At 43.5% G+C, this 13,474-nt stretch overlaps 1 long non-coding RNA gene across 1 annotated transcript in view; it reads right to left on the bottom strand.

Moving 5' to 3' along the window:
* Positions 1 to 13,474, bottom strand: part of LOC104008178 (uncharacterized) — a 44,735-nt gene that overhangs the window by 14,937 nt on the left and 16,324 nt on the right. The window contains exon 3 of the long non-coding RNA XR_008541577.2: positions 11,731 to 11,823. This is a non-coding gene — a long non-coding RNA (uncharacterized LOC104008178). The remainder of the gene's footprint in view (positions 1 to 11,730; positions 11,824 to 13,474) is intronic.

Below are 13,474 nucleotides of genomic sequence, written 5' to 3' on the forward strand. Positions count from 1 at the left end.
AGTGCCCAATAGAATACACCTGAAGGCTAGCAATCTGAGCCTGCCTAGGCCCTTGTTAAACTCTCATGCTTCATTCTCTCACCAACTGTCATCTCTCCATGCCTATACCTCACTACCGACCAAATGAAAGTGTAGCTATCCATTCCATTCAGAAACATGGAAAGAATTCATTCCTTGAAAAACAGACCTTGCAGGACCTGTGCTAGGAGCAGACACAACTTCCAAACAAGCTGTCCTTACAGATCTGTTGGAAATCAGTCACTGGAGCTGCCTTCAGGCCAGAAAGTTTGCATCAGGTGTTCAGGTTGTTCTGTTTCCCCACAGAGGTCACAATGCCCTTGACTGAATGTGGCCCCATGGTTGGATAACTTATGCAGGAATAAACCACAATTAAAAAAATAATAACAAATGTTTATGCCAGCTTTTGAATTATAAAGCAATTTCCCATCCCTTCCTTTTCATACAGAAAAGTGTTCCCCTTAGGAAACTTCCAATGATGCCACTGATTCTTCCATGGATGCAAAAAATTGTGTTAGTGTTGTATTTTCAAGGTTCAGAAGGAAAAAACAAAAACAGCACTACCAAACCGAGAACCTGTGAAAATATCGGTGGTAGTGTTGCCACACAGAGAGACTGAAAATATAATGGCTGCATTCCCCAAGGTAGTCTCAAGTTACCAAAATCATTCTGTGGAAGGCCGAGAGAAAATAAAGGAAAAGATCCCTGTAAATTCGGAAGCAGTGAAGAGAGTAGCAATAGAAAGGCAGCCCTTTAAAAACAAAGGAATTATGAAACATGAAGGAAGACTAACAGCTAAGCCTTCAGAGGAACCAGAAGAAAACAGGCAACTGCCAGAAAGCCCAGGAACCCTCATACTCAACGTGTTCCCCAGAAAACACCCTGCCCTAATGTGTGGGTTTGTTGTTGTTGTTTTCAGGAAATGGAAACCTCATTTCTTCCATTGTATTCACCAGAAACCTATCCATGTTTGAGAACTTCTCTCCTTCACTCCTATACAACCACATCACCCAGTCTTCTTGGTTTCATTTTCTCTTGAATCCATCCACTTCTCTTAACCCTAATGTCCACCCTGGTCCAAGTAAAGGTCCCATTTTGCCTACTCTTTAACGATGGACCATCCAGCTGGTCTCCTTGAGTCAACTCTTGCTCCACACGCCCATCATTCTCTAAAGAGCCCTCAGTGGTCTTCTTAAAACATAAATGTAATCCCAGCACTTTGGGAGGCCGAGGTGGGTGGATCACCTGAGATCAGGAGTTCAAGACCAGCCTGCCCAATATGGTGAAACCCCGTCTCTACTAAAAATACAAAAAATTAGCCGTGCATGGTGGCACGTGCCTGTAATCCCAGCTACTCGGGAGGCTGAGGCAGGAGGATCGCTTGAACCCATGAGGTGGAGGTTACGGTGAGCCAAGATCATGCCACCGCACTCTACCCTGAGCAACAGAGTGAGACTCCTCTCAAATAAATAAATTAATTAATTAATTAATGGGATCATATTGTTCCACTGTAGTCTAAACCTCTCCAGTGGGTTCCAACCCAGTTTTCATCACAAAATCCCTCATGCTTGACAAGATCCTGCATGTTTGTAACCCCTCCCTCTCTAACATATCCGCCCCATCTCGTCAGTCCCTACGCAGCAACCACACGGGCTTTCTTTGGGTTCATCAAATACTGTGCTCCATCTTGCCTCAGAGCCTTTGCAAATACTGTCCCCTCCACCTTTCCTCCCTCTCTTTGCCTATTACTTCCTGCATTTCCTGAAGTGCAGAAGCCAGTTCCTCAGGAAAACCTTTCCTAACATGCCCTGCCTACCCCATCCCAGAATAACTCAGTCTCTCTCTCTATATATATATATACACATATACATATATATATACACATGTGTATATGTATATATATATTACACTTTTTATAGCATGGCTGACATTTTTAGCATATTTGTAGGGTGGTTTGACTAATCTCTGTTTTTCTGTCTAGACTTAACGCAGGAACTATGCCTGCCTTTAATTTTCTCAATTATTTCACCTGTGGCTAGCCCAGCACCTGGCACATAGATGAATAATTGGATGGATGGATGGATGGATGGATGGATGGATGGATGGATAGATGGATGGATGGATGGATGGATGGTCAATTGATCCATTGATTGACTGATTGCTAAGTACCAGAATATTATAAAGCCATAAGCCAGAATATTATAAATCCATAAGCCATCTTTCCAGGGGCAGAAATAAATATCAAATGTAGAAAAAGGCTAATAGGTAAATATACCACTTTTTTAATGTTTTAATTGCTGAATAGGTACTATATTCACATACTTCAAATCTAAAAGATGTCCACTGAGAATATTTGCTCCTGTTCTGTGTCCTTCCACTCCATTTTTCACTGCCTTTATAAGTAACTAGTTCAGTAAGTATCTTATATTCGTTGTGTTTCTTTACACAGATACAAGTAAATGTTATTTTCACTTTTTACACAAAAGAGAGAATAGTAGACGCAGTGTTTGACACATTGGATTTTGTTGTTGCTTTTAAGGTAACAACATACCCCAAAGCTCTCTGATTCATTCCCTAAGAGCTTCCTTACTCTTTTGTACAGTTCCATGGCAGTCCATTGTATGGATGCAGCATCCTTTATTTAACCCTTCCCATCCTGCTGCTTAGTCTTTTGCTATTTGAAACAAGGTTCTCACTACGTCATCCAGGCTGGAATGCAGTGGCACGATCTCAATTCACTGCTACCTCCACCTCCCAGATTCAAGCAATTCTCCTGCCTCAGCTTCCCAAGTAGCTGGGATTACAGGCACATGCCACCATGCCTGGCTACTTTTTGTGTTTTTAGTAGAGATGGGGTTTCACCATGTTGGCTAGGCTGGTCTTGAACTCCTAACCTCAAGTAATCCACCCACCTTGGCCTCCCAAAGTGCTGGGACTACAGGCGTGAGTCACTGAGACCCATAGCATTTTAAAGTAAAGGTTCATAAAAGTTGAAAAAAGGTAAGTTAGGAGGTGGTGGAGTAAGCCTTAAAGACAGAAATGCCTGGGTTTGCATATGAGTTCTGGCCATCATCAGCTATGTCAACCTGAGTTAGATAAACTTCCTGAGCCTCAGTTTCCTCATCTATAAAATGGAGACAATATTCCTCTAGACATGGCTGAGGATGAAACAGAATAACACAAATGAAGCATTTAACTTCTCTTGCATGCTCTCACGCAATCCATCACTTCAAACATCACCCATCAAGGAAGGCTCCCAAGTCTCCTTCTTCAGCTGAAACCTGCCCTGTTTTTCCAGGTACCTGCTGGATTCTTCCTCTTTTATGTCTTGTATGCCCCCAATCTTTGTTTTGTTTTGTTTGAGACAGTCTCACTCTGTCGACCAGGCTGGAGTGTAGGGGAGCAATCTCGGCTCACTGCAACCTCCACCTCCTGGGTTCAAGTGATTCTCCTGCCTCAGCCTCCCAAGTAGCTGGGCTTACAGGCGCACACCATCATGCCCAACCAAGTTTTTGTATTTTTAGTAGAGACGGGTCTTCACCATGTTGGCCAGGCTGGTGGCCTCAAGTGATCCTCCCACCTCAGCCTCCGGAAGTGCTGGGATTACAGGTGTGAGCCACTGTACCCAGCCCCACATCTTTAAATTACAAAATATCCAGAACAAAACCTTCTCAAAAATGCCATTTAAAACTGTATTATTTTCCTGCATTTCCCATTTACCCAAAGACCAAGATAACTGAGAGTTTTCTTCTACCCTTTACCCACACTCTCAATTCAGTCACCAACTCCTGATAATTTTTTTCTCCCAAATCTTCTGGAATCTGTTTCTTCCATTTATTTCCATTCTGACCCAGAACAGGTGCCCAAGGTTTCCCAACCAGACTATTGCAAAAAAAGGGGGGCCAGACTAGTTTGACTGACTCTGGTTTCATAACCTTTCAGGACAACCTCTCTAACCAGTCCAAAAGTGATCTTTCTAGAATACAAACCAGGCCTTGTTTCTCATTTGTTTGCCCTCCACCTTCTGTGGGTGGGTGTCTAAAGGAATAGCATGTAAACCATATAAACCACAGCCTTCTCCCAGGCCGCACCTCCAGCCCCTCTCCTGGCCTCTGGCCACAGCAAACTTCTGCCTTCCTCTGGGAAACTCTCTCTCTCAAGCCTCCTTCTCTTTGCACAGGGAACTTTTCTATATGCTGTTCATTCGCTCATTCATTCAGCAAATATTTTTAAGAGCCTGATATATGCCAATTATCCTTTAACTTTAAAAAGGATGGTCTGGCATGCCCCAGACTACTTAACTCCTAGAAACTTCGTTGATGTAACAGACTCCTGAATTTGCATAGGGTTGACCTCCCACCACTGGTACACAGGTGTCTTCTAGGACAGTGTTTCCCAACCTTGACACTATTGGCATTTGGAGCCAGATAATTCTTTGTTTGGGTAGGCGGCTATTCTTTGTGTTGTAGGGTGTACAGAAGCATCCCTGAACTCTACCCAGTAGATGCCAGTTGCTCACGTCAACCAATTATAACAACCAAAATATCTGCAGATGTTCCCAAATATCCCCTGGGGGTTAAAATCATCCCAGGTTGATGCCCTGTATTAGGGCATCTATGATACTTGCTACTCCAAGGTCAGTAAGTCCAATTAGCATGATGTCACTAATAGGTGAGACAGAGCAATGTTCTGCAGAATGTCAGCATGATCAAGATCCCTGCAGACATGCAGATAGTGAATGTATACTGCTATCCTTGCCACAGAAAGGCCAACCACTGCAGAGTCCCCCTATTGATGGAGGTTGACAAGAAATCATTTGCCAGATCAGTAGTCACATATGAAGTTTGAGAAGGCGTGTTGCTCTTCATCAGTAAATATAGCAAACCCAGCACAACAGCTTCAAGGGGCTATCACCTAATAGCATCTGCCATCATTTATCTGGTTTTTACAGGGACACAGTGGGTAAACTGAATGGAGATATTACGGGGACCACCACCTCCTTGCAGCTTTGATGTTCTTGATGATAGCAATCATATCTGTACTTCCTCCTGGAATGCCTTGTTATTCATGATTGCCATCTTGAATAATGGGGAAAGAACAGTTTCAGATACTTTACTTGGCCCTTCCCACCATAGTTCCTTACTCCATAAGTGGGAGTTCTGCCAACCACTAAATATATCTATCCCAGTTGTATATTTGGGGACCTGATAAATAACCACAGGGTAGTTTTTGGACCCAGTGGACCAAATGGACCAATTGTGAAACAGACTTGGGGTAAAACTCTATTTATCACCAGACTTCCTAAAACTGCCAATCTAACGGGACAGGGCAGGTGGGGAGGGACAACATAAGGCATTTAATATGCCTTGGTATCATTTAAGATCCCTCGGTATTGAAGCAGCTATGTTGTCTGGGGTAAATACCTAGGGTTTGTCATCTCACACCAGGAAAATTTAGGACACAGACACACATGAGGCATTTAGGAGCGGAAGTTTAATAGACAAAAGAAAAAGAAAGGAAAACAGCTCTCTTTCTCTAGTGAGAGGGAGGGAACTTCCGAGAGGAAAAGGCCCGCTGGCGGCAGATGCGCCAGATTTTATAGTCAGGCTTGAGGAGGCGGTGTCTGATTTACATAGGGCCCACAGATTGGTTCAAGGCGGTGCCTGATTTACATAGGACTCACAGATTGGTTCAAGGTGGTGTCTGATTTACGTAGGGCCCACAGATTGGTTCAATCAGGTATGATGTTTACATACCACTGGGGAAGGCTGGCCACCCACCCTAATCTTATTTAGCAAATGAAATTTCCCCTTGGCTGGGTCATCTTACCTGCTCCTTACTGTACACGTGGCTGTCAAAGAAAAGGGAAGATGGAGTCGCTATCTTGAACATGATTGGCACAGCTGCCATCATCTATGTTTGCAGCTTGATTTTACAGGCTGCTCTTTGTTAGAAAATGATTTGGGGCTGCTTTTCATTAAAGGAAAAACCTTACTGAGGATTTCCGTACCCTCACCACCTGCCTAAGTAATTTCTTCTTAACTCCTTATCAGTATCAGCTCAAACCTTGTATATTACTAATCCTCAAAAAGTCTGAATCGTCCCTATTCTCTGGCACTAGTTACTTGGGGAAATGGGTGCAAATTCCTTAAAGGGGAAGATTAGAAGAACACATTTTCAGGTATACTGTGGAAAATAGAAGGGTCCTTCTTTAAGGAAGCCTAAGTCTTCCCCTCAATCCACACATCAGTCATTGCAATAAAAAATTGTAGACTCTCACTCAGTTTTCAAATGTATTTGGTTGGTGCAAAAATAATTGCAATTTTGCCATTAAAAGTCATGGCCAAAACCACAATTACTTTTGCATCAACCTAATAAGCCAGTTTGAAAACTTTACTTCAAGCTGGTTTTCAAACTGGCTTACATTTGAAAACTGAGTGAGAGTCCACAATTTTTTATTGCAAGGACTGATGTCAACCTTCTATTCTCCAGTTTTCTTTTTATTATTATTATACAATCTTAATAACACCCTAGTTAGCTGTCCTTCTGTCTCATGCCTAGGAACACCATGATCTCTTAACCATTGCTACAAATCTCTGAAGGTTGAGGCACCCTAAGTACTATTCTGCAGTGTTTCCAATTATAATCATTATGGCCACCTTGCCTCTGGTGGTTACGAGTTGCCATCTAGTTTTATAATTCTGGAATCTCACTATCCCCATTGATATAAAGAAGTTCAGTTCCAGCCGGGTGCAGTGGCTCACTCCTGTAATCTCAGCACTTTGGGAGGCCGAGGCAGGAGGATTGCTTGAGGTCAGGAGTTCAAGACCAGCCTGGCCAACATGGTGAAACCCCATCTCTACTAAAAATACAAAAATTAGCCGGGCATGGTGGTGGGTGCCTGTAATCTCAGCCAAGGCAGGAGAATTGCTTGAACCCAGGAGATGGATATTACAGTGAGCCCAGATTGCACCAATGCACTCCAGCCTGGGCAACAGAGTGAGACTCCTATTTAAAAAAAAAAGAAGAAGAAGAAGAAGAAGAAGAAGTTCAGTTCTATGGAAGTGTCTACACCCATAACCCCTGCCTACAGAAGACAGACACTAAAATTCTCAAAGATATTAGTGAGCCCTTCACTTGTGTACTCCTGCTGCATTCATAGCAAAAGTGTCTCCCAGTCTTTTTCAGGAAACACAGTGATGTGGCAGGTTCTCGGGATTTACATAGTAAATTCATTCTAACATTCCCAACTCCTTGAGCCTTAACCCCTTTCTTAATGCCAAATATGCTCCAGCATTTCCACCTTATCAATTGCAGCCATCATCCTATCTAAATGTCATGGAGCTGTCTCAAAAGACTATTAGGACCAGCTCCAGGTAATCATGATGATCTAACACCCTCAAGATACGCTACTACAAGGTGTTTGCTAATTCGTGCCTGCCAGCTCCTGTAAGCCTTTGACACATAGACTGTTTTCTCCTGGAGCAGGGATTGTACTTCCTCATTGAAGCTGTGCTCAGGCCTGACTCTGGTTGTTAGCCAGGACATAATGAGAGATAGTGGGGACAGATCTGGAGAAAAACAATGATCATTGTGTGGAGCACCTCCAGGTGAGGTCATAGTGTAATGCCCTGGGAAGGCGAGGCTGTTCTCTCCCCAGGTTGTTGGGAACAGCTTCGGCCAGCCAGGAAGCTTCAGGGAATTGGGGGCTAAAATATTCTCAGCCTTGGCCATGCAAACATCACCATCCAAGGTCTTGGTGGTCCACTCTCCTGTCAGGTCTTTACTTTGACACTGAGGTGGTGTTAAGGCTGTGCATTTTGCTTCTTTTGCATTTCTGCCACCCTTATAATCAGATCCCGGGTTTAATAACCTTCTGTCCTGTGGGTTTTAGAGATGAGAACCTCCTCTAAAGTGACCACAGAAACACTCTGGCTTTCAGACAGGGCCTCCAGGTGGCAAATAGCTGCCCTGCACTTATTATTTTCCTTTTGCAAGGCTTCCAGTGCCTTCAGAAGTTACCACCCACATCCAAGTCCTTAGGGTTACTATTGCTCCAAAATGCATCAAGTGCTCCAGTGTCTTGATAAGTCAGTACTTTGGCTTCCTCCTCTGCCTCATCCTAATTAGCTTCAGATAAAAGCTTTTGTAATTGTGATGCTGCAGAATGTCAGAGATTGTCACCACCCACTTGCTGCTACCAAAACCCATCAGAAGCTCTGCTTTCTGGGGCCAAGTTTCCCTGGACAGTAGAGCCTCGGGCACACGTTTATGTGCTAAGACTTCACTGACAAGTGCAATCCTGGGGAAGCAGGAGTATGAGGGAGACCAGTGAGGCAAGGAAGAGGAAGATCAAACACAAGGGCGTGGGTTACTGAGCTGCTTTTTTGTTTGTTTTTTTTTTTTTGAGATGGAGTTTTGCTCTTGTTGCCCAGGCTGGAGTGCAATGGCGCAACCTCAGCTCACTGCAACCTCCACCTCCCAGGTTCAAGCGATTCTCCTGCTTTAGCCTCCCAAGTAGCTGGGATTACAGGCGTGAGCCACCACACCCAGCTAATTTTTGTATTTTTAGTAGAGACGGGGTTTCGCCATGTTGGCCAGGATGGTCTCGAACTCCTGACCTCAGGTGATCCACCTGCCTCGGCCTCCCAAAGTGCTGGAATTACAGGTGTGAGCTACCGTGCCCAGCCTACTGAGCTGCTTTATAACAGCCTGGATGATGGCTTGATCTCACATAATGTCTTCAGGAAGGTCACATGGATGCTTGCATCTCAGAACAGTATGTGAGGCGGGGCATGAGATGGAGAAGGGAAAATAACTAATTAGCCAGTCCCTTCCTATCCACCACCTCCTGCTGGGCAAAGTTGGCGACAGGGGGTTTTAGTTTCTCCATGCTTTCTAGATGCATCCCCTGGCCTCTTCAGGTGAAGCTTCTTCTAGCCAATTCGTACTGCATGGAGAGCAACTTGGCCTGTAGTACAGGTAGCAACAATGGCAGCAATGAATTGACTTTGTGACTGCAGGACCAGCACAACCATGGCTGGGGCCAAGCCAGCCAGTGGGTAAGAGAGGTGGGCAGCTCTGTGGTGATATAGAAACTGAGTCAGAGACAAGCCCTAAACTCAGGCCTCACATTTGAATATAAATAAGCTCATTTCAGCACAGGCGCAAGGTGCAGTGACTGGCAAAGTCATGTGAAGTCCTTTCTGATCCTTTGCAAACTCATGCCCTTAGTTTTTGGGGTTTGGATGGGTTGCTTTTTGGTTGTTTGTTTTTGTTTGGTTTTTTTTTGGTATGTTTGTTTGTTTTTGTTGTTAGACACAAGGTCTCTCTCTGTCACCCAGGCTGGAGGGCAGTGGCACAATCACAGCTCACTGCAGCCTTGAGCTCCTGGGCTCAAGTGATCCTCCCACCTCAGCCTCCCAAGTAGTTGAGACTATAGGCACGTACCACCACACCCAGCTTATTTTTTAATTTTCTTTTTTTTCTTTCTTTTGTAGAGACAGTATTTTGCTATGTTGCCCAGCTGATCTCAAACTTCTAGCCTCAAGCAAACCTCCTGCCTTGGCCTCCCAAAGCACTGGGAGATTTTGTTTTTTAAAAAAATGAAGCAGTCTGGGTGTGGTGGCTCACACCTGTAATCCCAGCACTTTGGGAGGCTAAGGCAGGCCAATCACGTGAGGTCAGGAGGTTGAGACCAGCTTGGCCAACATGGTAAAACCCATCTCTACTTTAAAAAAATAATAATAATTAGGCAGGCGGTGGTGGCTCACACTTGTAATCCCAGCACTTTGGGAGGCCAAAGCCGGTAGATCACCTGAGGTCAGGAAATCAAGAACAGCCAGGCCAACATGATGAAACCCCGTCTCTACTAAAAATAACAAAAATTAGCCAGGTGTGGTGGCATGCACCTTTAATCCCAGCTACTCAGTTGGCTGAAGCAGGAGAATCGCTTGAACCTGGGGGGTGGAGGTTGCAGTGAGCTGAGATCACGCCACTTGGTGTCTCCAGCCTTGGTGACAAAGTGAGTGAGACTCCATTTCAAAAAATAAAAGTAAGAAACAAAGCTACATCACAGCTAAAATGTTGACATTTCCTTAATGCATTAATTGAACCTGAGACATTAACCACAGATTTTCAGGGAATTATGCCTGTTCAACCAATAAAGCTGATGTAGAAAACCAGAATTGTTTTAAATGATGAATTCTATCCCATTGGGCACATTCTTTCAGCTCACTATTGCTATTCTGTCCTGTGGATTTTTGCTTAATTAGCTAGACAAATTGCACAAATTCTGCAATTCTATTTTTACTTTAACTATGGCCAAAGCTCCTTTTCAGTTTCTCATAGCTTTCTACCCTTCAGCTGCTAGACGTCCCCAGTTATAAGGCAACTCGAAGTGTGTGCAAGGGACAGAAGTTTGTATATCTGAAACTACAATTTGGTAAAACACAAGACAAAGGGGGGAGGAGAGAGGGAGAGAGAGAGAGAGAGAGAGACATTGGAATAAGAGTCCTATTTGCACTTACCATGAGCCAAATTGAATTTGGGGGACTTGAAATATTTTAATTGTAAAATGTACTATATCGGGCTTCATTACAGATTATGCTCTTAAAGGTGCATTGAAATTGACCATATTGTATTTTATCTAAATTAAGAAAATTCTCTTTAAAGACCCTGCATTGAATCTTTTTCATGCTAAGTATCATTTTGTGATATGAATAATTGCAACTGATTTTATCTGTTGTATATATTCACATTTATCCAGAAACCTTTCAGGAGGCTATCCCTGTATTTCACTTGTTTGGTTTAGGACTTAGTATCCAAAGCGTGCTTTGCTTTTATATTAAATGAATAGTACAGTGCAATACAAGTCAATACAGACCAAAAACAGGAGCAACAACAGAAATGTATTCAATGGTATGACAGTAACTTTTTCATGCCAACAAGGTCCTCCTTGTACCTCCTTTGTACCCATTTGTCCTGGGTACAAGGTACACAAGACAATGCACGGTCGCTATATTTTTCTGGTTTTGCATTCGGTAAACCAACATTCATGTGGCATTTGAATACCAAGACAGGGCAAAGTTTAGACAGTCACCTTTCATTTTCATCTTTCATTATAATGAGACTTGACGTAACCAGCTGTCTTTGAAGTGCATGTCATGAACATGCCCATTTAACTCCCTGCTCTGCCAAAGGCCTGTGGAGGAACAAGACTGATTGTCTTGATGTACAGAGAGCCAGCACAGTGTTCATCTATAATACGACTATGGAGAGGGGAGAGACTTTTAATAAAAATATCCTGTATTCCAACATGAATCTTTCAGACTGGATGAGAAAGGATTTCTTAGACACCCAAGCTATTAACACTTGGTGGCCAGTCACGGAGTACACTGCCAGGCACACAAAAGGCTCCCTCAAAACCATGCATTGCTTTAGGTCCTTAACTACTTTCCAATTTATTCATTTTCTGCAGTACAGTAGGAAAGAAACTTGCATAGATGAGAGCCACATAGGAAAACACGCTAGGGATATGACTTTATTTTTTAATTTTTTAACTTAAATCTTATTTTTTAATTAATTATTAAACTATTGATTATTTTTAATTTTACAAACAACAGCCAATTGTATAAAAATAATTTGTTCAATAATTCATTTTTTCTCCACTGATTTAAAATGCCTCCTTTGGCAGGGTACAATAGCTCATACCTGTAATTCCAGCATTTTGGGAGGCCGAGGCGAGTGGATCACTTGCGTCTAGGAGTTCAAGACCAGCCTGGGCAACATGGTGAAACCCCATCTCTACAAAAAAAAAAAAAAAAAATACAGAAATTAGTGGGGCATGGTGGCACACACCTGTAGTCCCAACTACTCGGGAGGCTGAAGTGGGAGGATGGCTTGGCCCTGGAGATCAAGGGTGTAGGGAGCCATGATTGTGCCACTGCACTCCAGCCTGGGTGACAGAGTGAGACCCTGTCTCAAAATAAAATAAAATAAAATAAAACAAAATAAAATGCCTCCTTTATTACATGCCAATTTCCCATGTATAATCCTTATACAGTCGAACACCTTAAGAGCAAAGACTGAGATTTCCCAAAGAAGCAGCAATTCTGCCTCAAGATACAGAAACCCTGCCCAAGTTTCCAGCCTGCCTGGCCTGGCCTACAGAATTCAGAATCAAGACTGCAATGTCAATTCTTTATTTTATTCTATTTGTCTCTTGGTCTATTCCTACACCAGCATCTCTCTCTTTTAATTAGTGAAACTCCATTGTTCCTGTTCACCTCAAGGAAAGTGAAAATCTCTCCATTATTCTTTTTCAAAGTTTCTTGCCTTTTCTACTGCCTTTGCTTTTTAAGTTTAGAATAAAATCTGCAACAGTATCATCATCCACATTCAGTCTCAAAGGAAGTTCCTTCCCTTCTTCCTTTATCCAACGTATACTAATTAAGCATCTACTGTGTGGGGGCCACTGTGCCCAGGGGCTGCTCTCACAGTGATCCCAAGTGTCACACAGCCACAGTCTAATAGACTACAGAATAGTTAATAATGACTTTCTGGCCAGGCTTGGTGGTTCATGTCTGTAATCCCAGCACTTTGGGAGGCCAAGGTGGGTAGATCATTTGAGGTCAGGGGTTCAAGAGCAGCCTGGCCAACATGGTGAAACCCTGTCTCTACCAAAAATACAAAAGTTAGCCAAGTATGGTGGCATGCACCTGTAGTCCCAGCTACTCGGAAGGCTGAGGCAGGAGAATCACTTGAACCCAGGAGGTGGAGGTTGTAGTGAGCTGAGATTGCACTACTGCACTCCAGCCTGGGTGACAGAGCAAGACCCTGTCTCAAAAAAAAAAGAAAAGAAAAAAATAGTCACTTTCCACAGTGCAATGTAATGGGAGAAATAAAGGATGGCTGGATGCTCAAAGGAAGGACTGTGTCCAGATTTAGAGGTTCAGGAAAGATTTCCTTAAGAAGTGAGAGCTAAGCCTCCACATAGCAAAGGAGTTGGCCAGAAAATCAGAAAGGGGAGAATATTTCAGGCAGGCAGAAGGTAGTAGGTAAGAGAAGGTAAACTCAGCCAAGAGACTCAATGGAAAATGTCCAATGCGACTGGAAGGTAGAGGCCAAGGCCAGGGGCCTACAAGCTGTATTAGGGAGCCTGTATTCTTTCCAAAAGCAATGAGCTGCCTTAGAAAGGGTGCTGAGCAGAAGAGAGTAAGGAAAATGTGTCAGGATATCTAATAGCCATTGACTACCCAAATGTTCCCCCACCCTTCCCAGCACAGTTTTGCTCTGTGGTGAGGCAGTGCTGTGTGAGTAGCTCTGGCCAAGGAACAGTGAGTAGAAGTGATCTGTGACATTTCCATGCTGAAGCTTGTAAAAACTGTTACTTGACCAGGCACAGTGGCTCACGCCTGTAATCCCAACACTTTTGAAGGACTAGGTGGGCGAATCA

This window comes from Pan troglodytes, chromosome 22, assembly GCF_028858775.2.
Source record: "Pan troglodytes isolate AG18354 chromosome 22, NHGRI_mPanTro3-v2.0_pri, whole genome shotgun sequence".
Lineage (NCBI taxonomy): Eukaryota > Metazoa > Chordata > Mammalia > Primates > Hominidae > Pan > Pan troglodytes.